Here is a 21314-nt window from a genome sequence, read left to right as displayed (position 1 = left end):
AAAAGAGAAATGAGTTTACCAAACCGTCAACTCATGTCTCTATAGCTCGTGATTTGCTTGCTGCTATTTCCCAATTTCCCACTGGGAAAGACATACATCCCAAATTCTTTGATTTGTGTGACTCTTTTTTTTTTTTTTTAATGTCTTAATGAGATGTGAAAAAATGGAAATAGATCCCAACTTCCCCTCCTTAAAAAAATACACCTCCTCCTTTGCCAAATATCTACCACAACTCATTCTTTTCCCCTTCATAACCTCAGTCATTTCCCACCGAGGTGAGAAGCTTGAGTCTAGGGCACATCTCCTTTCTCCACAAGCTTCAAAGGACTAGCACAAGCAGATTTATCTAAGTTTTTCCTTGAAAATAAAAGGAAAAATAAATAAATAAAATCAAGGGATTTCACAGCCAATTCTCATTCCCCCTTTAGTGGTAACTGAGTTTGGTTTTATCCTCCCCTCATCCACCTGAAGGTGGAATGAAGGCTGGAAGGCTGGGCTCCAATTTCACCACACCACTCAAGTGGCATCTTTTTGTGGCAAGAGTGTCACAGCCTGATCCCAATGAAATCAAAGTAATTCACGTCTGAGAACAGTAAGGCAAGGTAGGAAAATGACCATTATTTGTAGGTGAGCTTTTTGTAGATATGTTGAAGGAGCACCCTGTGTTATGAGTACTATGCTTCTTCGAGAACTTGGCCTTCTGTGTAAACTGAAATTGTTTTGCTATTTTTTCACTGAAGTTAATTGAAGGTCAAAATAAATGATTATTCTGGCCTTTCCTAGCTTTATTAATATGTGACTGTGTATGTGTGCATGCATATGCACTTTTTAAGCCAAGAGAAGACCTCAAGCTATCAGTGAGATTTATTTACAATTCATACTGAGCCTTGCTCTTTCCCTTGCTCCAGCTGTACACCGCTAGCAAATAAGGAAGTATTTTCAGCTGTCGTTCATGAAATAGTCAGGACCTGCAGCCACCCACGGATGCTGCAGTTAGAGCTCTGTACACTGGCTTGCTTTGGGCATAACAACGCGTGGGCACAACAGGGGTGAATGGCCGTGGCGTATTTAAAAGAAGTAACAACACTCTCAAATTTTGCTTGGTATCATGGGATGACGGTATGACTAGCGTGTAAATGTTTTGGGTTTGTGTTCTGTATATCAGATCTTTACATTTCAGGTAGTTTACTGCCGGTAGGTGCAGGTGCCATTTTGTGAAAGAGGGTTTGATGCTGTATGTTACAAAGTTGACACAAAAGGGTTTACTGTTTCCCTCCCTCTAATCTTGTTTCCCCTTAATCCAAAATAAATTATTTGGGATGCAAGTGTAAATTTGCTGTTTGCATACACAAGTGCGTGCATGCACTATCATGTTATTATTTAAGCACAGGGCAGCCCACGCCAGGAAATGTGATAATTGCCGGGTGTGACACATTAACCTCCTCTGGTGAGAAATGGCTGAGAACCAGTTCAGCTGCTGGCTAAAGTCAACTCACAGCCCTGGTAGCTATGGATGCTATGTTACTGGCTGCAGAAGAAAAAAAATCTGTTATAATTTCCAAGGTGTAGGATACAAAAGTTGGGTGAGCTGATTTGTTCTGTGCAATTATTTAAGAAATTTAGATAGTATTGCTGTTATTTTTTACTGGAATTGCTGGGTGGAGCTAGTGGCATGTAGTTAGCCCTCCTAGATTTTCCCTTTTACACAGAGCATATGCTTTATTGTGTCTGTGGGTTCCCAAACACTTGCAGTATTTTGTTAAGTGAAGATATGTTTATTGTCATGCTAATGATGGATAAATACTAACACAACCATTTCCCCCCAAACTTTCAGGCAATAAGAGGATATTCGATTTAATAAGTATGAACAGAGTATTCTTAAAGCATCTAGATTCCTTTCCAGAACTTTGTTTCTTTGTATATATTTTTAGGACTTTATGCACATACGGTAATGTTGGAAGGGATCTAGGTAAAGTGATAAATCTGGCGGTGTTCCATGTGGCTACGTGTCCCACAGTCCAGGACTGTTGGCTGAATTAATCTGTCATCCAAATGACTAAATATCTCTGTGTTGCAAGAAATTCAACTAAGCAACTTTTGCCCTAAAAAGCAGAGCCATCCAGAAAGCTCTAATTTAGAGGTGGGGAAATTAGAATTAACCAGATGATGTTAGAGAAACTTATGAGTTACATGTTCTAGCACTTGAGTGTTCTAAACCAGCATGAAATAAAAGGTGTTGGGAAGGTTTTGAAATGTTCGAATTCTGACAGAACTGAGATTGAGATAAAAAATACTTTATTTTTATAAGGTTTACCTTCTCCGTTCCCTCACCTCTCATTGCTGCTTGATACTCTTTTTTTTTTAAATTATTATTTTTATTTATTTTAAATTATAAGTTATGATAGTGTACTATATGACTTTGGGGAAATGCTGTGCTGTTAATCTCTCTCCCCTGTGAGGGAGGGCTCACAAACAGTGTAATTCCCTTTGCCCAGGTAGCAACTGAGCAATTAATAACAGCTATCATAGTGATTTTCATACAAGTTTTCAACACCTAGGAACACATATAAAACCAAAAGGCTGCTTTGCATACTTATGTTGATCAAGCAGCCACAGCCTACAATAAATTTCAGTGTCTATAATGTGGGTTGAAGTTGAACTAACAACTTAACGATGTCATCCCTTATTGTTGCCAAACTCTGAGCTACCCAGCCTCTGTTTCTGTGAATAAAATTTCTGTATGCCTGTATTTTGATGTGAATTATTTTTGTAAGTAGCCTTTTTCTTCACTAAGTTTCATTTTCTTCTTCTAACCAAATTAAAACATGGATCTAGTTTGTTTTGTTTAGGGTTCGTTATATTCCAGAATATTAATGAAAAAACTTCATCAGGCGTGGCAGAAAGATTTTTAAGTGTATAAAAATATTGCCTAAAATTAATTCTGAAGTACTTTTTCATTATTGTACTGCTACAGTTCTTTTTCTAGATATTTATATCATGTGGCTGACTACCTATTATAGTTATCAAATCCTAAGTACTTATAATAAACAATGGGCTGAGAAAGATATTAACTGGAAATATACAACAAATCTGTGATTGAGAGGCATTAAAGGCAGTCAGGACAGACTAGTGAGCTATTTACTAAAATATAAGAAAATAATCCATGTAGATAGTATAATATGTAACTAAACCATCCTGCAATAATGAGTCCAATCAGCTCTTCATTTTCCTCAGTTCTGTTCCTGAATTCAGGCTACTTGAATTTCTGAAGACAAGTAAACAAGTTAGTTTACTTTTATTTTCTTTATTATGAGGTAAGAAAGGATCTGTTTTAGATAAATAAAATTACAGAAAATTGCAGACTTGAAACTTCATCTCTGTTGCAAAGTCTATGAAACTTAATCATGTCTTTTTTTTTTTCTAACGTCACTATACTCGCTAGTGCAGATTGCCTGTTAGTAATTAGAGAAATTTCTTTTTTACATATGTGAAATTGGCAATAGTCAAAACTGAGTTATGCTTCCTTCTCCTCTTTATTCTGCAAACCAAAGCACTATGCAGGATGAACGGTTTTTGAAGGCTGAGTTCCTGCTTTAGGACTGGCCATCCCCTTAAACGCCTACAGTCCATTTACCAAGTGAAATAACAGAGTAAAAATAAACTCATGACCCTGAAAGCATTGGTGGCTGCAGAAAGACTTTTAGCCCTTTAAATTACAGGTTGCAGAAACATTACACTGAATCATTTGATCCTTAAATTGCTTTCTAAATTCTGGATGCCTTGCATTCAACTCTAACTCTCAGCCACCAAAAAGATCTTGATGTAAAGCATGGTGGCTGGCTACTTATAACTCAGTTTGGTAAGAAATAATAGAAAAGCTTGTCTTTGAGAGAGCAGGAAGAAAACCTGACTGCAAGAAAACATTTGAGAGTATCCATTCGTCTGTAATCACTAGTTTAGCTTTTTCTACTTTGTATGTTGCCTTGCTGAATATCTGTCTTTGTACAGTGTCAGATCTGGTATAGACATCTGTCTCTGGTGCACTTCATAAATATAATCCTAGTTTCCTCAAAAGGGAATTTCCTGGAGCCTCACTCACCCCATAATAGATACTGCACTTTGTAGTGCGTGAAATCTGGAGGTCACAGTAGTCAGTCGTGCCCTGAGTGGACCAGATCAGTGTTTTGGGTGGGGAAACCTCCTTTTGCGTATTCAGTCAGAGGCATTAGAATAGCTTAAGAGCCAGGGATATGTCATGTAAATGAACTCAAGCAGCTCTACTACCTATTATGCTCATAGTTTCCTTCTATTCTGAGGGGCCTCATTGGGTATAGGAATTAGTACAGCCCTGGGGCTTCTCTATTTGATTAACCAGAGCCTGGATTTGTTAAACTTCCAGACATGCTGCAAAGTCCTTTTCCCTTCCAGGAAGCTTTTGAGTAAGGATTCAAAGGTGAAAGGGTTGGAGGTTAAAGTTCTGACCCTCCTCTCCCCCAAACCCCTTCCCTTCAAGAAGGGAACAAAACAAATCATTTAAGCATGTGCCTATCTAACTCAGCATTGCCAATGCTCATATGTTTTGTGTTGATCTTAAGGCTTTAGCTGTGGGAACTGAGATTCAAATGCTCAGCTTTAAATTAAAACCCAATTTTGTAGTTCTTGTGGTTCTAGACTACGGCTTGAAAATATCAGTCCAGGGAAAAATAATATCTTAAAGAAAATGCTGGCCTATTATTTTGGAATGTAGTGCTTAGCTCAAGATTTTTTGAATACCTGCATTTGGCAATATTGTTAACTGAAAGCGTGGTATTACTTCCAGTAAAATAAATGGAACTGAACCCATGCTTTACAAACCTTACTGAGTTGGGGTCTGATGATCACTTACGGACAGTTTAAAAAAGAAAATGTGACTTACTACTTGCAGGAAAGCTGGCTAACTGGAAAAACTACCTGCATTTTTCTATTGTAAGTATAATCCTATAATCTGTATTCTACTATTGGGGTTCTGTGCTTATTTGGAGACTTTACTACACAGAAGATCAGATTTCTGATTGTCTTTATCACATTGCTGTGTGAGCGTCCTGTGGTGGTCACAGGGAATGTGTCACGTTTGTTGGCCAGGAACAACATTATATGCAAAAACATTACCCAACAACCTATTTAGCCAAAGAAATCCTTGGATAATGACTCAGACTTAAGCTGTGGTTTTTAATATTCCTCCCAGGATTTCTCACTCTGCTCTGCCTGTGAGGAGGAGGTAGGGAATTGAACAAGGTGGGGTAATGGATGAGCGGAGTACTTTGTACTTGGCAGGGTTTACAGTCTGGGGTTGTATTTTTCCTTTCTGCAGCGTACCCCCTAGGGAAGATGCCTGTATGCAGAGTGTTCAATTATCTAAGCTGTCAGGGACATGCATGTTGTCAAAATGCAGGCTTGCAGCAGATTTCTGGTGATCTTTACAGATGGCCCAGGTCTCCTCCTCAAACCTTCAGCTTATGTACTAGATTAATCATTTCATTTAGGGTGAATTGTGAGTGCATGGAAGAGAGAGGTAAGTTACACAGGAAAGAGACAAACTATTGTGAAGGGGGCTTTTTTTTTTTTTCCTTGCTTTTTTGTCTGCCAGTAAATGAAATACACTGCAGGAACAAAGCATATATGATTATCTCTTTCCAGAAAGTGCCAAGGACATCAAGGATCTAAATGTCATTATTCTGGGTTCAGGAAGAGAGAACTCAAGTTCTTCTAGATGAGGGAACAATAAGTGATTTAGATATGTGGGCTAGAGAAATTCCATAGGAAATCTACTATGAACAGGAAAAATGACCATGTGCTCAGCTTTAATTATTACTGTCAGTTTGTGACAAAGATGAACCAATGTATTCTCTAGGTCACAGGCAGGCTCTGAGAAGATGTGATTTGAATTAGATAGCTGTGACTTTGCTTGGCAGGAGTGTCTGGTTCACAGAAACTAGGTTAGTTACTTGGTGGTCTACACATTAGATACCACATTATCATAAACAAAAATGAGCAATACAAGTAATAGGACCACCTTTGGGGAGAAGAGTGGAGATTTGCTGTAGTCTTTACTTTTTTCCTTCCAGAAAGGAAGCCCCCACTGTTCCTTGGAGGAAAAAGCTGAAAGAGATGGGCAGTACAGAGAGAAATTTGTTCTAAGCTTTCAGGAAAATTGGTAACACTCAAACCACATCTGCAGTCAAAACTGTGAGGCTGGGGATGACCTCTGTCTGAGAACAGTTTGTATCCCAGAGACAGATTCTAAATCTGTCCGCTTTCAGGTAGCTAAAATACTGAACAGCAAATTTAATGGAAGAATTGTATATCCCTGTTGCCAGCCCTCACTGTCCCCAGCCAGATATTAAATGAAACAACAAATTCCTACTGTAGGCCCTGACTTGGCAAAACAGGTTATGTTGCATTGTTTTCAATTACTTCCATATTAGAAGTTAATCTCTTGCTTAAGTGCTTTGTAGACTTGAGACTGTGGTTCTTTTTGAGACTTAGTTGCAACTTTCTTGAAATATTTTTCAAGCCGTCCATCAATTATGCAGGTAAAAACCTTAGATGCACAACCCACACATAACATGGAGAATCTCACTCAGCTTTTACAGGGGTGAACTCAATTGTCCTGATGGGATGAGCTTTCCCTCCTGACCCTGCATTATAGCTCTGCTTGTGACATGCCTTTCTCAGTCTTTCTAGGAGTAATGCAAAGCAAAGCCCAGGACAGAGGGTCCTGGCAGGATCTCACAGTCTTCTGACTTGTAAATGCCTCTTTTTTTCAGTAGTGTGAAGGTATATAGTAGCTGCAGACGTACTCATCATTCTCCATCTTCTACAATGATTATGGAGGTTGAAAATGTTTGGTTATGTTTGGAAACCATTTGACGTTCTTTGCAGAAAGACCCCATAGAGAAGCAAAGTATCCGTATTATTGCTTTATGAAGGATCTCTTTAAACTAATGATGCATTAATGAGTGGACTGGTATGTTGAATCTTTCTCATGTATAAAGGGTGCGAAGTAATTTCCCATAAATTGCAGCCCATTATTATAAATAGTTTGGCATTGGCTTCCCTAGAGGTGGAACTTTAAGCCAAATATACTGCAGCAGATGCGGTGACACATTATGCGGAAGCTGTTCCAGGCACTGTGCTGGATGAGTTGGTGTTGCAGGCTAACAGCACAACGGCACGTATTTAGAGCCATCCTACAGCAGCAATTCCGGTTTATACTGAAGGTCTAATAAATAGCTGTGCGTGTCTGAGCTGAGCAATGTGAGTTTTCCCCTCTCTCAGCATTTTCCAATGACTTTGTACCTGACTTAACCAATTACAGTCACTGTATATCAGATTTTAATGATCAAGAAGTCTCTCTGAGTTGCATTTTGTGTGGTAATTTTCATAAGAAATAGTTGTGTAAGTTGTTGCTGAGGTGCTCCTGAGAGGATGAACTTCCACTTCTACATATGGCTTTCAAGGTCTTTGCTAAACTGGAAGTGATACCAGGTATTGCCAAACAAGAACTGGTGTCCAAATTGACCCCCAAGATATATAATTATATTTAGGTCTCTAGGAGATTTTGAAGAGAAAGCTTCAGAAAAATTTGTCCCTTCAGACAAATTTTAGGAAGGCTGCACAAACACCAGGGTAAACGGACAGTCACTTTAATTGCAGAACCAGTTTGTGCTTACGCAGCTTAAAGATGTTTGCTCCATTCTTCCAGTGGGCCAACAAACCTCCAGCCATTGTCCAGCACCCTGACAAATCCCTAAAAGTCAGTCTTCAGTGGTTTGCCTGGTTTCTACAAAATAGTTTCCCGTCCTTTTTAAGTTCTGGCTGGCTTTATCCCCAAGAGTGACTCTGGCTGGGCCTTGGTACTCTGCTTGTTCTCAGGCGGAATCCACGATGAAATTCTGAGTACCTTCAACCACCAAGGACTGGGAATGGTGTCAGCCAGACCTGGTATTGGGCCTCATCTGCTACTGGCAGGCCTACAGGGACACCTACCTCAAAGCAACATCTTTTCTTCTCTTTTCCACAACCTGCATTGCATGTGCATGCATATGCGTTGGTGTGGCGTGGCAGAGGCAGGCAAACAGCAGGCAAAGTGGAGAGAGACTGTGTGACTTGTGACGGTGAACAGAGACATTTTCTTTCATTATATTTTCCTCCTTACAATAAAGGGTCCTGGATATTCATGGGACAGGACATCCTTTCTCTTTTTTTCTATGCAGGGAAGTAGCTATGTTTCTCTTTTTCTCCAACAACCTCCTAAAACTTGTGTGTGTGTATGCATGTACTGTTTTACAAATGGGATTTGGACAGACAGCAAGGATAACAATCAGGTTTATTTCTTATTCTCTAGTTTCCGAGAGTGTGTCAGTTGGTATCTGACTGAGAGCAGGTGTTTATTATTATTATTCTTCCTGAAGCCTGAAATTTAGTCTTACTCTTGCTCACTCCAAAACTGACTCTGTAATTCTTGTCTAGGAATTGCTTCATGTGTTTCTGCTTTTTATGTCCAACACAGGCTTTATTTTTGACAATGGTCATAAGTAAACCAGTCACATTTGAAAAGTCTAACGTTTCTTTTACAAGCATATTAGTCATATTCAATAGCACTTTATGGTAACAGATCCAACATCTAATTAATCTTACTTTGTGTTTATTTGCAACATTTAATGTTAACATTTGCAACATTTAATTTTGTGCTTGCAAAAACCCACCCTATTCTTGGTCTTTTGTGGAGTCTTGTACTCTCGGGACTGAGTGTGGCTCTCAGGTACTTCCCTGTAATAGTCCCAAAGGCCAGGCAAACTTTCACGTTTGGAGATAAGTAGAGAATTTGGTCCTAACTCACTCACTCACTATGGGTTACTTTTCTTAACTCTCTTCAGAAGAATCACCTCTTTAAATTTGATGCCTGACTAACATCTCAGGTCTTCTTTGGTGAAAGAAGCAATAGTGGAGATTATTTTTTTGATCATTGATTTTACTTTGTGATATATTTTAATTAGTCCACTATACGCAACATCATAAGCAACTCCTGGCTCTGCAGGAGCAGTTGATAACCACTTCCAGCTGGTGCCAGGACAGGCCACATGTTGGGGTCCTGAGGGCGCCCACAAGTGCTAATGGCCCTGGCCCCCTCCTCTGGGGCTTCCCCCATGCTTCCCAGGCCTCCATGTCAGCACCGGGGCTGTCAGATCCTGCAGCAGTGAGGCTGCAGTAGGGCCTGGCTCCAGCTCCTCATGGCCCTGCCAGGCCGTGGGCCTCATTGAGCCAGGCCCACATCCTGGCCTGGCCTGGCCCTGTCACCACAGAGGTGCCCCTGGCTCCTGGAGGGGGTGGTGGGACAGGCCCTGGCTGCTAATGCACCTGAAGTGCATATTTGGTATAATCACTTATTCTCCACCTCTTCCTGGGGGGGGGGCTGTCTCCTTTAGCTGTATGCTTTTTCATATAGCAATAATAGTGGTAATTTAATCACCGATTAAATGTATTGCACCACCAAAACTCCACTTGGATGTTCGAGTCTGGTGTGTAGCACCAACTGCGTGTTAACACTGCTTTCTCCAGTGCGATAATTTTTCTTTTGGCTGGATGGCTCACAGCTGAGTAAGTCCCAGCAATGAAGTCTCTAGAGTGGTCCTATATTTATACAGACTTTTTTTCCCTGCCACATGAACCTTGGTTTCTGATTTCCCTTCACCAGATTTTTGTTTGTCTTGTGATGCTGAGTGTTTTTAAAGTAGCAGGGTGATCTATTCATCTGGAAATGTGACTGCTTATACTATCTTCAGTCATTTCTGAAGATTGCTTGTGATTTTGAGAACAGGAGGGGAGAGCTTATGGCATTTGACTGCTTGGAATTGACCAAATGTGTGGTTGATAGAGATCCTATTCTCATAACTATTGAATAAATTGCTATTTTATTTCTTCTCACTTGTGTATAAGATATTTTACAGATGGTATTTGGTTTAGAGCTTGAGAATGATTTTACCTGCTGTTTCTGTCTGTCTGCTCTTCTTATTCTCACTATTTGTAGAGCTTTGAACATAAGTGACAAAGTGTGTATCACAAATTCAGGAAGGATTCCCAAGCTGCCTGAGTGTCAGGGCTGAAATACTTACCAGGAATTCCTGCTTTTTTTTTTCTTCCCTATTCTTTTGAATGCAGAATCCTACTGTTCATCTGTGCAATTATGAATGCACTTCCTAGAAAGGTTCTGATGGTATTTATATTAACTTCTGTGCCTGCTTTTGATTTTAGATGAGAAGTAGGGGCTATGCACCTTAAGCAGATGCAGAAGGCAGGCTGTTACACTGCACCTCTAGTCTGTGACCTTTCAGTGTGTACAAGCCAAGCAGTGGTGGGAGGCTGGATAAATTATATATATATAAGGTGCCTCTCTGTGCCTTTCCTGGGCTGTTCAATCAATGCTGTTTTGGGTATACTTACAGAGAGGTTGGCCCTGCTGACCATCATTTCTGTTGGGGTCTCTTAGTGGGGTGTTCTGTTGGGGTGTCTTCAGCTGTATAACATTGCTAGCAAGGAGTTCATTTCAGGCTTGGGGAGAAAAGAAAAAAAGGGGAATTACATGGTACATGGGAGGAGGTCTGGGAGGTGAGTGCACACAACTGACGGGCACACTGGGGTGGTCCCCGGCTGCAGCAGCACACCTCAGCCCCATGGCCTCTTGTGACAGCGTGTAAATGACAGAGCTCAGACCGGGCAGTGCAGACAGGAGAGCAGGGTTGAAAATGAGTTTTGTAGCAAGTGCCTAGCTCTGAGGGGACTGTGCTGGGGCTAGCGTGGCTCAGGCTGTGGTACAGAGATGGCTTGGGGCTGCCACTAACTGTGGCAGGGACAGTGCAAGACTTGGCCCTACATCCAGCTTTCTCTGTCTTGAATGGTCCCTGCAACCCCATAGATCTGTCTGGTGAGCTCAGCACTCTTGCCCATGCAGCATGCCTTTCTATCCTTGGCACTGCTGCTGTCCTATGCCTCAAGCTTTTATCCAAAACAAAAGTTGCCTTTGCAAATAATTAGGTGATGAAGGCTCATCTCTCGCCTGCCACCCTGGCACTGCTTCTGCTCTGTGAATGGGCTGTAATAGGGAGAAAAAATGCCCTGAAATAATAACTAAATGCTTGCTTCGTCATTTTTCTAGTGGGAAGGGAAGGGGATGTTTTGGAAAGTCCTGCTTCTGCTGGCACTGTGTCCTGTGGGAAGAGGGGTTTTGGGCCCTGGTAACAACGGGGTGGGCAGGGAGCTGCCTTCCTGGGCTGTGCTGAGTGGGAGGCAACCGGGAGGCATCCTCTGAGGCACCAGCTCAGCTGGAAGGCTGGGGAGCGCGGCCGGGAACAAAGGAGCATCAGCCTGTGCAGGCAGGGAGACAGTCAGCGAAGGGATTGATTCCACACCACCCCCCCCACCCCTCCCCGCAAAAGTCTTTGTTTTTTCTCTTTCCTAAAGGAGAACAAGAAAAGGAGAAAAGAGAGGAAAAAAAACAAAAACAGCAAAAAAAACCCTCCTGTTATTTAAATACATTCTGTTTATTCGTTTTTCCACTGAAATTCTTTCTTTGTATTTTGAAGAAAAATATACACAATTTAAGCCAAGCTATTCTCTTTACATGCTTTCAATTTGGAAAGACTATTTTCTGTAAGAGGATGTTTCTGTGTGTGGTGTGTGTATGTTTATGCATGTGTGCATGGGAGAGATTCATCAGCTTCAGTGCTGACAAATACAAGGGGCCAAGAGGTTCTCCCCCACCTCCACGAAGCAGGTAGAAATCATCAGGAAGAAGCACGCTGGCCAGTTCTTCCCTGGGATTATACATGCATGCAATATTTATCGGAATTGCATGTCTCTGACCCTAAGACGAATTTGCTCCTACCTATTAGTTTTGCAGGGTGTAATTTGTGTTCCTGACTATTTGGTGTGTATTGTGGAATTATTTTTGAGCAGGAGTTACCTTGAACAGCCCATATTTCAATTATGTTGTAATACACAGACTTATCATTGAATGCTGACTGCCTTTACTTCCTTGATGTCAAGCACAAAGCTGTTCAGGATCTGCTGGTAATCGTTGCCTTCACAATGGGAATTTCTTTTGCCTCAAAGGTAGCTATGGCATTTTGCTTCACTGATAACAATGAAGGGTAATAAAGATACAACTGCAGCCTTCAAGAAAGAGACCAGTAAACATTGTTGCTTTAAGGAAACTGTTACTTGATGAATTGTACTGAAAGGCTGCAAAGCCATGTTACTTTAGTTCCTTAAAAAAAAAAAAAACACAACACAACAACCCACACCAAAAACCCACAACAAAACCAACAGCAAATAACCCTCAAGCTATATTAATTACTAAGAGAAAAGCTACTTGCATGTTTCTAATTTATATTTTAAGAATATTTGCCATTAAACCAACCAACCAAAAAAAATCAGCTGAAATTGTAGGTATGTCAGCTCTTCCAATTGATATGCCTCAGAAGCCCCCAAAGACTTTGCTAATGTGTAAATACATTTTAGCCAAGACGTGAGTAAAAAATAGAAGGGAGTCAAGAAATTAACTTCCGTTGCTGAGAGACGATCAGATTAATTAGCTGTAAATAAGATGAGGAAGGTGCTACCTTGGTCCACATAATGAGGTACAGCCATGGGCCCGTAGGTGGGACTTGCAGCAGGGTGCATGGGGATGCTTTGGAAAGTCCTTGTGACACCCAGGCTGTGAAGAAGGAGTTTGGTACCCCAGTAGAGCAAGGACTGAAAATACGGGGCAGGATGAGTAGCCGCCTAAAGCCATAGCAACCACTGGGCGAGAGACTTAGGTGGAATTAAAGCCATCTGGATCTGGCAGTTAGCCTTTCTGTGGTTCAGACCCCCATCTGTAAAAAGGTGATAATCAGGCATTTTTCTGTCTGTCTTGCTGTGATTTTGAGCTCTTCATAACTTGGGTTCCCCTTTCTGTTCTGCCTGTCCGGAAGCTGTCTTGCACAGAAAGGCCCTGATCTTGTTTGGCACCTCTAATTATTACTATAATATAAAGAAAAATAGTGAAAGTAAGATTACAACCTCAAGGTCAACTTCTGCTGTATTACACTCACCCTTTCCCACTGAAGCCTGCCAGAGTGTTACTGAACACAGAATTTGGCCTTTAAGGTTTCAGTGTACAATATGCACATCTTGTGCTGAGATTAAATATGAATATGTTTAAAGGTCTGCTTTCAATCCAAATTTTGAGGGCTTGCCAAAGTAGCAGAGATTGAGATAGGATCTTTTGTACTATTAATTGAAGGCTATGCCTTTATTTCCTTTAAAAATTTTTTTAAAGCCTCCCTTCTGTGGTGGAAGATATCTTGCTGCTGCTTGGATTGATTCCAAATACTGTTTTCCCCTTTAGCTAGAGCTGCAAAATGTAGTGGGTTTGATTCCTTGCTAAGTATCTTTTGTTAAATACTCACAATTCAGAGTTGCAGATACCTTAAGGTGAAAGGGAAACCAGATCAAGATGCTATTAACTGCCACTAGAAAGAAAACATGCCATAATGTCATATGAGTTAATAACTTTAAGTAGCCTGTAAGATGCTGCTGTGGAATTAAATGCTTAACAATAATTCAAAAACGGCTTACAGAAATTTAAGAATGTGGATCATTTAGTATAGCTGAAATTATGCTCCTGGCATATATGTATGACACATGAGAGCACTTACCTGGAAATTTATTACCCAGCTCTGAGCAAACAAAGCATGACCTACATTTGACTAAAGTCAGCTGTCTCTGGCTAATCCTATGGGCTTCTTTTTATTAATGTCACAATTGCTAATGTGGTATAACATTGTCATTACTGAATAGCACAGCGGGATAAGCTGCAGCTGTTATTTCTCTTTCTATACCTACTAACTCATTAAATTTGAGTTTTGGGGAATACAAATTGTAAAGATTATTCAAATTCTGATTGAGAAATGGGACTGTTGGGAAAATGAAGGTATATAAAGTAAAACTTTGAATTGAGGATTTTTTATTTTTTATTTTTTATCAGGAAGCTTGAAATGTTCAATTAAAAAAAAAATCCTTCTTCCCTACTTCCTTGGCATTAGGCTCAAAATCACACCCAAAGTAGAATAATAAGAAAACGAGTAGAAAGATAGAAATTACTGCACGGTGGGTACTAGCCTACTTATGGAAAGATAAAATGCAGAACTTGCGTAGAGAGAACACAGAAGGAGCTAGTTTTGTACCAAAAGATCAGTAATACAGTAAATATCCAACTGTTATTTTAAATAGCATAATTTCTTCATTTGAAATACCCCAAAGACACTGAAGTTTGTTCATTTATTAAACTTTTACAGAATTCTGTAACATACATAGAGACATGTCTTAGGAACATGGTTGGGTGGGTGATATTGGTGGTAGCTGGATGGTTGGACAAGATGATCTTGGAGGTCTTTTCCGACCTTAGTGACTGTATGATTCTATGTCTTTGGACTTCAGTATTTCCACAAAAACACTCTGGGCAGCAAGAATTGACTTCTTCAAGAGTGAAACGGAAAGTTTCCAATTTGTCTGCTTCAGGACTGAGACATTGGTCTTTTTTTCCTTTAATTATGCTGGGCTTTTTCTGAGAGCCTTACCTCATACTTACACTCCTCCTCATCCTACTGTTTGGTTGAAAACTTTATTATTAAAAAAATACAAACTCTAGTATGGAATAAGAATGACGCTTGTCCTTCCCAAAGTTTCCTTGCCCAGAATTTTAGCTTCAATCCAAAATTTTGGCCGTGTATACAACTGTGGGCCAGGATGATGCTTTTCAGAAACCTCCAAAACCTTCAAAGTCCTCCAAGCAGGCTGCAAAGTGGTGACGTTGGAAGAACCCCGTGGGCGGGCAGGCAGCTGCGCAGCCTGAGTACCAGCTCAGAGGCACAGCCTGGCCAGGGTAGGAGGAGGCATGGCTGAGGTTTTTTCACACCCCAGCTCTTTCCTGCTTGCTGTGAAGCCGATGGAAACTGTGTCAGCTAGCGCCGAGCTCGGTCAGTGCTCAGGGGTCAGGCGGCAGGGTGGGTTTTAATGGACCTAAGCTGATGGTTGCAGCTGAGGATCTGGCCATTAATTTCCATTCCATTGTTACGGTGAATAGGTTTATAAGCTAAATTTGGTGCATGATCTATTGCTGTATTTTGCTTTTCAAGGGATTTACACCCCTTGACTTTCATAGACAAACCTGGAGAAGGGTAATGGCAATTTTTATTTTTATTTTTTTAAAGGGGAAGGAAGGAGAGTGTCGGGGGGGGCTGAGAATTGGAGTGTGATCTTGTAATAGCAGCGAGAAATATGTGACAGTTGGGCTAATCCAGACGCTTGGTTGAATTTGAATTCCTCAAATCAAGATTAGAACCTCATGCATTCTTTAGATAAATCGGAATAAAAATGATCTCCTAGGAATTCGTGCAGTTAATTATGTTCTCTCCTCCTACCTTCCCTGCAAACAGTGGGGTTGAAAAAAAAGTTAACTTCTACATTCAGGTTTTAAGGGTGATGTCAGACTTTAGGTTGTTGCTGACTACGGGGAGATAGGTGGTGAAGCATACAGTGGATGCTCTTTACTCAGTATGGTGAAGGAGAGTGATACTGTGTAATGTCAGTGAGCTTAAAACACTGGGAAGCTATATGGAGAGGAGGGGAACGTGAACTCGGATATCATAGCTACAGAGCTGGGATAAGTCTTTACAGGTAATGCATGGAATTTGTTCATGGGATTTCTCCAGGATATAATGGCTATGATCTCTAAGGTAATTCTCAGTATCAATCTCTATTCTCCTAAAATTTCAATTTCCACTATGTTCCTCTTTGTCTTGCTCCTAAGTCTTGATCCCCAGACAACTTAAGATTTCCCAGAAGTAAAACGTTTTTCCCACCATCTCTCCTTGGTCTTACGTGAGCTCATCTTCTCTTCAAAAACCCTGATCCCAGCTGCTGTCTTAATCTGCCTGTTAACTACTTCCACAAGCTGTTATTACTACTCTGATACATGAGCTTGTAAAAATTGGGCTTGATGGGAGAACCTGAGGACAGTAGAGGACAGAGCAGAGTGTGAGGGAGGGGATGCAGAGGCCACATGTAGAGCGAGGGACTGCGTGCCTGTGTGTGATGGGAGAAGAGGCTGCGCAGAGTGATTCATATGGGAAATACGCCATGGCCACACTGAAAACAAAACAACATCAGCTCAAATTCTGGTGTTTGTAATGAGAAGAAATGCTTTTTCCTTTCTTTTAGGCGGCTTGTGGTCTATATAAGTAAGTTTGAGGCCTCAGCTTAATGCTTGGTGAGCTGGTGCCTACCACAGGCACTGGCATTCTTGTAGAAGAAGGAGTTGGTGAGCTGAGAGCCCCTCCAGGGCTTTTGGGAGCATAAACATAGGATTTTTAATGCAATTTAATATACTAAAAAAAAAAAAAAGACAATTATTGGAGCGCTTTTTTTTTTCTTCTCCATACAGCAAATGCCACAGAATTTGTTAGTTTGCTCATGGCTTTAACATGGCAATTAGCTCAAAGGACACTTTTTTAAAAGAGACAAGCTCTCTAGGATATGTGAATGCATCCCCCCACCTTGTTTTTTCCTTTCTTCCTTTGTTTTTTAAATCTCCCTGCTTCTCCATTCCCTGCCTAATGTTGTTATTGAAAGTGAAGCAAAAGCTTTCCCATGCATCAGACAAAAGGAGCGCACTGTTAGTGCCTGAAGATGGAAACACACCCTGCCTCTCCAGTCTCACGTGGGTCTTATGCTGAAGAAAATAGACTGATCAGTCATTAAATGAATAGGTCTCATGCCATCCTTTTCCTACTCGTGATGTAGGTAGGACTACTCCTCTTAGAGCAGTTTCTTCACCAAACGAGCCCTTTCCCTTCTCTCTGATTAGTAGTTTGCTCCCTCTGTCTGTAACAATTGATAAAGCAAGGGCAACAGCAGTCAGGTTTGAAAGCATTATGCAGGATCTTTAGATGTGGCTATAAGGGAATGTGTGATTGCTCATGAGTTTGTGATGGCTAGAATAAACTTTCTAAGAACTGAAATCCCTGTGAGCATGACTTCATCTCCCTGGGTGCCACAGAACTGAATGACCAACTTATTTCTAGCTTCTGCAATTGCAGGCTGAGGAGTCTTGTGGATAAAGGACGATTGCCTGACAAAGACATGAAGTTCAGAAAGCTAAAAATTTTTTGGGAGAGTACCCTCCTTCTGAATCATAATAACAATAAAAAGTGAGTACTTCTTTTTCTTTTTCTTTTTTTTTTTTTTTTTTGGGAGGGGGGGAAGTTTTTCCAAATTCTTACTTTGCAAGGGAGGAGGTGAGGGGAGTTCACTTTCTGTTCCCTGCCGCCTGCTAGCCACTGCACTTGACTTCCACAAAGTCTACATGGGCCAAAGGAGGAGCTCTGAAAATAGGCTATCCATACAATTCTGGGAAAGATGCTGGAGGTGGATACCTCTACTCTCCTGCCTACTGAAACAGTTATTTTGACTGCAGGTTCCATACAGATTTATCAGGGAAGGTCACATTTTTCTTGTCACCTCTCCTTGCCTTCTTGTGGCATGGTCACCACTGAAAGAGCTCAGATGTGTCCTCTGTTTGCCAATTCTTCCTGTGCTACTGTGGCAGAAACAAAAAAAATAAATAAAACCAAGCAAAAGTTAAGGTTTGAAGTAAGAAAGGGAAACGTCTTTAATGTAAGATCTGAGGTTTACCCATGATCAACCTGAAGTATACAAATTTGGCATATACACATTAAAGAACTTCATTTATGAAATGTGTATCAAAAAGCAAGTGACCTTAAAACTGAGCAGTTTCACAATTGCTTCTTACAAAGTCAGTGAAAAAGCAAATGTGTGAACTCATTAAGTCATGCGTAAGTGAGCTGGCATTGCCATGTGGGCAATACGGGAGCAGGTGATCCTGGCCTTCAACACAGAATTAGACGTGACTGAGGAGTATGATACAGCATGCCAAACAACTTGAGAAGTTGAATGGCTGAGAAAAATAAGTGTCTTTAATAGCTTTCTTGTAGTGGTGTGCTTGGAATCGTAAGGCTTTTCTTTAAAACAAATGCCATCTTTAATTTCCAGATACTCCTTTAAAAAGGCATATAGATTCTCCCTTGGCTGAAGTTTAATATAAAAACCTCTTTATAAATTTTTCAAGGAATAAACCTGCATTATGTCTTGTTACTTCTAGCTTGACAGAGCAGAAAGTTGTAAATCTTCAGCTTAATAGAATATATTTTACCAGATATTTCACCGGAGGAAGGGCACTACTTCAATCAAGAGGCCATTTGAATTCATCTATGATTTTGTCCAAAGCTGACTGTTTAAAATAGCTGATCTGTATCTCAACATAGTTTTTTTTTTTACGAACATGAGGATTAACTACATCATGTTATGAAAGTACCCATTCGTGACTAATAGCAATTATCAGAGTAATGCTGTCTTTGTTCTACTTTCATTATGCTCAGAACTAATCGTTCTTGCCCCATAGTGTAATATAGTATCTTTGGTAATATTTAATTTTCTGTAAGGAGAATAATGAAAGGAAAAACGCTGTGAAAAATAAGGAAGCTCTTTGTTACATACAGAAAAGATTAAGGCTGCTGCTTGCCACATGGAGGAGCTCGAGTATCAGGTTAGGAAATGCCATTGCTGCCTGGAGGGCTCATTCCCAGGCCAAGCTGGACTGGAAAAGTGACTCCTGGCAGTGCCCCTGCCTGGGGTCTGCCCCTGGGGCTATGGATGAGGTTGTTGTCACTCTGTAGCAGTTACGGGTAAGAGCATAATTTGGCCTGTGTTAGCATTAATGCTCTTTCCAACAGACCTGCCATATAGATCTCAAAGACCTAAAAGCTACTTCAACTAGTGCAAACCGTGGCTTCTCTGAACTGTTGCTGCTTTGCAGTTCTCCACATCTGCCTCCACGGCTCCTCCTCCTGCTACAACATATAAGGCTAATTAAGAGGAAAGGAAACGACTGAAGTCTCTGATAAGTAGGAACAACTTTTTTTTACTGTGAGATTCTGTGCTTTAAATTTAAGTCATGGAGCTTCAGCTCCCAGATCCAGCTGTGCCAACATAGAAGGTTATTGACCTGCAGCTATTTTTGGTCCCTTTCTGTCCTACCAAATTATATACATATATATATATTCCAGGTCTCTGTTAATGGAGCAATGAAAACTCCCCAGTTAGCTTCAGGAAAATGTAGCCACGTTAGGTAAAATAACCATCATCAGTTCTGCAGTGACTGGCAGGGAAGTCCTTTGCCTTGGTGGAGAGACCTGGGAGGTGTGCTGGGGGCCACCCCTATCCCAGTCAGACCAGCTGGCCTGTCGTGATGTGTACTGGCATGGTAAGAGGTCCTTGCTTTCTGGTCCTCCTCCTAGTAAATTAGGAAATATCAGTTGTGAGAAACTAGAAAAAGAAGAGAAATTAGACATGGTATGGTTGCTGCAGGAGGGAGGAGAGAGGGGATAGAGGCTCCTTGTGCAGCTTGTTTTGTACAGCCTGCTGGCTTAGTGAACACACTCATAGTGTATAGCGTTGGTTTTAGCTGGTCCATGTGTCTCTGCCTGCTGTTCGTGAGGGAGAGCCTGTGGGGGCAGCTCTCGAGGGATGCAGCGAGGTGCTGGTCGCAGCTGGGGGGCTTTGGGCTGGGGGCAGAGCAGCAGTTTGACCCCTTGGTTTCCTGTGACAGCCATCCTGCACTGAACTCTTCTGCCTGGAAACAGGCACTTCCACCCCTGTCCCAGCAGTTAACAGTCATGACTTATGGCCTGTCTTGGGATTAATTCTTTCTGTTATCAGTCTTGTCCGTACAGATGAGTTATTATCTGACTATTGCTACTTCTTCCCATAAAGGATAACTGCTTAATTCTCACCCTTCCGCCTGTGCTGTTGTTGGGGTTAGGTGTACAGCTGTGGCATCTGCATTGTGTTGTGAGCACACACAAGCTCTGGGAGCTCCTAGAAAGGAGAAACCATCTCAGAAGCTGAAGTGCACCTCAACTTCTGTTTTCCCCTTAATTAGTTGCATTAGGCTATCAGTGGTCTCAGCAGGTGCATTGCAGGCTGACATAGCAGAAGTCTGAAGATCTTTGGGGTTCCCTGGCCACTTCTTCCTGCTGTTCTTGAGGGAAGCAGCAGCCTGTATATTTTGTGGGAGGCACAGGTAGGTTAATGTAGCCTTGTTGTTGTTTCATTGTAAGTTACGTGCAGTTCTCTGTAGTACATTGCGCCGAAACTACAAGTCCGCCTTCTGAAGATGATAGTTATCGTATATTCTGAAGTGGCTTTGTTTTCCTTCCAGGTCAGAACAGATCAGTGAAAAATTCTCTAACTTTAAAATATATTAATAACTCTGAAAAACTTTATGTTCTTGAAGTCTTTGACTGGAAAGGCTAAGACAAATGACATAAGTTGCAACGAGCCACATTCATATAAATAATCTAATTTTAACATACTTGTGGCTCTGAAGAACATTAATTTACTCAATTTGTTTTACAGGAATGTCCTGCCTTATTTCCCAAGGTTTAAAAAAAACAAAACAAAACAGAGTCATGACATCTCTGAAATGGTTCAGAAATCTGGCACATGTTGGCTGCAAGGGTAGCTGCTGCTGATGGAAGTTGAGAGTGGCAGTGGGAATCACAGTAGAAATCCAAGTTTTTGTTGGACCTAGTACATCTTCCTGGCCATGGGTGTGAGTAAAGAAACTTCACTTCTCTTGAATCCTACTTAGTTTATTAAATCAAATTGGAACTTGGGCTTAGAATGCAAATACTGCAAAGTCTGTGCTATCCTCCTGTAATTTTTTTATCTGCTATTTTTGAATTGCTAGGGACAAACTATACAGTGTATGGTACCAGCAACTGCAAAATGGTATACACTTTAAAACATAAATTGTATGCAGACTTCAATGTTGGATTCCAGTGAGATAATAAACTGTGAATAAAGTATGCATTCGTTGGATTAAAATACCCAGTCTTTGTATTAAGGTACAGCAATAGTAACATATACTGTCTAAGAAAGTCCTATTTCCGTAGATCTAAGATGTTAGAAACCTTAGTTTAGGCTGGAATTTTCTTACTGAAATTTGAAGTGATTCAAGAGCGCAGCTGAGCAAATAGAGGGCACCACTTCACTTGGTAGGAATGTGCATTGGTGAAATTGCATGGGGAATAGAAGTGAGGAGATTTTGGCCAGGGAACTGCCTTTTGCTTCTGTTCCTTGGTAATTTAATC

General features: G+C 41.0%; 1 long non-coding RNA gene across 1 annotated transcript in view; it reads left to right on the top strand.

Annotated features, from left to right (window-relative positions):
* Window positions 1-366: 366 nt before the first annotated feature.
* LOC106030277 (uncharacterized) overlaps window positions 367-21314 on the top strand; it is a 31787-nt gene continuing 10839 nt past the window's right edge. Inside the window, exons 1-4 of the long non-coding RNA XR_010829231.1 lie at window positions 367-1583; window positions 17181-17291; window positions 18977-19064; window positions 20578-20773. This is a non-coding gene — a long non-coding RNA (uncharacterized lncRNA). The remainder of the gene's footprint in view (window positions 1584-17180; window positions 17292-18976; window positions 19065-20577; window positions 20774-21314) is intronic.

Source organism: Anser cygnoides, chromosome 2 (genome assembly GCF_040182565.1).
Source record: "Anser cygnoides isolate HZ-2024a breed goose chromosome 2, Taihu_goose_T2T_genome, whole genome shotgun sequence".
In the NCBI taxonomy this organism is placed as follows: domain Eukaryota; kingdom Metazoa; phylum Chordata; class Aves; order Anseriformes; family Anatidae; genus Anser; species Anser cygnoides.
Note: the sequence above shows the minus strand (reverse complement) of the source record. Positions and strands in the feature narration are given on the sequence as shown.